Here is a 3,462-nt window from a genome sequence, read left to right on the forward strand (position 1 = left end):
GTTGCGTGCCTGCGGGAAGCGGTGCGAAGAGTGCCACGCCAGAAGCCCCGATGCGCTGATCATCTCGCTTCGCCATTTCCACGTTCTTCGCCAAGCGCTTGCACAAGTAGCAACCTTCGGGAGCGCTTATAAGTGGGCGCTTTGCTCCTTGGCGATTTATTCGACTACGTTGGGAGCTCGTGAGAACACCTACTAATTGGGAAATCCTGCTTGTTACAGCTTTCATGGACTGCTGATGCAAGCCATCGTACGTGCTTTTTGACCACGTTGCGTAACTGCGGGGAGCTCTGCAAAGAGTGCCACGCCAGAAGCCCCGATTCGCTGATCATCTCGCTTCGCCATTTCCGCGATCTTCGCCAAGCGCATGCGCTCCTAGGAAGCTTCGGGAGCCGTTATAAGTGGGCGTTTCGCTTCTTGGCGATCATTCTGCAGCGGCGGCAGCTGGTGGGAACACCTAGTAATCGAGGAATCCTGTTTTTTACAGCTTCCATGCACTGTTGATGCAAGCCATCGTACGTGCTTTTTGACCTCGTTGCGTAACGCGGGGAGCACTGCAAGGAGTGCCACGCCAGAAGCCCCGATGCGCTGATCATCTCGCTTCGCCATTTCTACGATCTTCGCCAAGCGCAAGCACATCTAGCAAGCTTCGGGAGCCATTATAAGTGGGCGCTTTCCTACTTGGCGATTTATCCTGCAGTGGTGACAGCTCGTGGGAACACCTAGTAATCGAGGAATCCTGCTTCTTACAGCTTCCGTGTACTGCTGGTAGAAGCCATTGTACGTGCCTTTTGACCTCGGTCCGTACCTGCGGGAAGCGCTGCAAAGTGCGCCACGCCGGAAGCCCCATACCCTGATCATCTTGTTTAGCGGTTTGCACGATCTTCCCCAAGCGCATGCGCACCTAGCAAGCTTTGAGAGCCGTTATTAGTGGGCGTTTCGCTCCTTGGCGATTATTCGGCAGCGGTGGCAGCTCGAGGGAACCGCTACTAATGGAGGAATCCTGCTTGTTACAGCTTCCATGCTCATCTGATGCAAGCCATCGTACGTGCCTTTTGTGCTCGTTGCGTACATGCGGGAAGCGCTGCAAAGAGTGCCACGCCCGAAGCCCCATACCCTGATCATCTTGCTTGGCGGTTTCCACGATCTTTGACAAGCGCAAGTGCACCTAGAAAGCTTCAGGAGCCGTTATAAGTGGGCGCTCCGCTCCTTGGCGATCATTCTGCAGCGGTGTCAGCTCGTTCGAACACCTACTCATCGAGGAATCCTGCTTTTTACAGGTTGGTGTTCAAACCATTTCTTACTATTGTGTTAAGGGTCAACCTACAACATTGCTGCTGCTGCTGCCATAATGTGTTCATAGTGTTGCCCTGTAGTCCCGTTTGCTGTTGTTGTTAAGGTTCGCCTTTTTAGTGCTCACGTTGTTGTTTTGTGTTCGCATGGCATGATAGTACTGAGTAGTGCTTAGTACAATTATGCCGCAGAAGTTTTTGTCGTGTTGGAAAAATCTTGAAAATGACGAACATTTAACTTGCAATCGCTACAGTAAAAAGTATCATACCGGTAAATGTTCTAGCGTCTATAAAAATAATTTGATGAAAATAGATAAGGCAGAAGTCAAGGCTTGTCTATTCGACACGTGCAAAAGAGAACGAAAAAATGATGACACCTATACTGACAGCAATGGCACGGAAACGCTTCCGCGAAAGAAATTAACTAAGCCAGGAGGGCGGGGCTCTTTGGCGATGCTGATCGACGACCTAAATACGAAGCTTGGACGTCTTTTTTACGTTTGAAAACCTTGAAAAAAAAGGTAGACAAGTAGTGCGCCACAACTGAGACTATTGAAAGGTCCACAGCCTGTTTGGCAGCCATGTTTGAAGAGCTCGTGACAAAGGTCGAGGATCAGCGAAGACAATTAGGTGAATTGCAGAAAACCACAGAAGAACTGGAACAAAATATAAAAGAGAAAGACAATGAAGTTTTAAAGCTTAGACAATGTGTTGAAAGTCCTGAGCAGTACTGAAGAAGAAAAATGTTGAAATACACGGTGTTCCATATACAGAAGTTAATAATCCGTACCAGGTTTTGGTGGATCTTAGCAGCAAGCTTGATGTCCTCTAGCCTGAAAATCACCCATTGGAAGGAGTACACAGATTGAAGGCACAGAAGGACAGAATCGCTCCTATAATCGGCAAGTTTACAAAACAAGCAGCCCGAGACTTGTGGCTGTCAAAGAAAAATGTCCCTGGAAAAAAAAATGTATCAATGAAAACCTGACGAAAACGCAAAAAAAATAAACTTTTTTGCAAAAGCGGAAAACTTGCCAGAGTTCGACTATAAGTTTGTATGGACACGAAACGGCAAGATTTTAGTTCGAAAGGCGAAAGGTGCGAATGTGACAAGCATTACCACTGAGAATGATCTTTCGAAAATATCCGAGATGGCCTAGTTCAGTTCTTTTCATGACTAGGACCTTCCCGTTACAAATACCTTAGGTGATAACAAAATAAAACGAGAACTTGGCTTATTACACATAAATGTGCGCAGCATAAAGGAGAATCGGGATCAATTATGCGCATATTTACACACGAGACTCTTTAACATCGATGTAATTGTGATCAACGAGATTCATCTGAATTCAATCGAAGAAGGTAGATACTTACTGACGGTTTACTCACAGATTGCTTTATGCCGATAAAATCAAAGGGGAGGACCCTATTGAAAAATTTGTATGAGAAATTCAACGAGATGTATGCATGTCGCACAGATTTGACGAGAAACTGAACGAGATGTATGCATGTCGCAGAGATTTGACAAGAAATGAACGATATGAAATGCATATTGAACGAACTCGCACAGGAAACGGGCGAGATCTGTATGATGTGCTACGCAGACTTTTACGAAGTGCACGAGATTTATGCAATGTGCGATATGAATGCATAGAGCTTGTATGACGTGTGCGAAGAGTTGTGTAGACTTGACGAGATTATGTATGACGTGTGTGAGGTGGCGTGTGATGTGTACGCACTGTAGTCGTATGAGCAACTTGATCTTTGAAGATGACTATGAATTGCATAAAAAGTGTGTGCACTTAAGTCGTAGTGCATACAAAAGCTCATTAATGACAGTCAGATTTATGAGTTGTTCATAGTAAATGCAAGAGCGTGATCAATGTGCTCTATGATCACATTGAATCATTGTGACACATTTATACCAGCATAAACTACAGAGCAAATAAGACGTTCAGAGCTCAACTTCTGGAATTTCATCCCCATCAAACCTGGTGTCGGTACTTTTGATGCAATGATTTTCACTTGGGGACATATTCTCGGATGAACACTTATGGCGATACTACTGCCGTTGCATGACGCATTCCTCGACCAGCCAGTATGCACTGGATAGCACAATGATATTGTCGAAAGCTATTATCAGAGTTTGAATCTTTTGTTCAGAGTAGATCTG

This window comes from Dermacentor albipictus, unplaced genomic scaffold (genome assembly GCF_038994185.2).
Source record: "Dermacentor albipictus isolate Rhodes 1998 colony unplaced genomic scaffold, USDA_Dalb.pri_finalv2 scaffold_57, whole genome shotgun sequence".
Classification (NCBI taxonomy): domain Eukaryota; kingdom Metazoa; phylum Arthropoda; class Arachnida; order Ixodida; family Ixodidae; genus Dermacentor; species Dermacentor albipictus.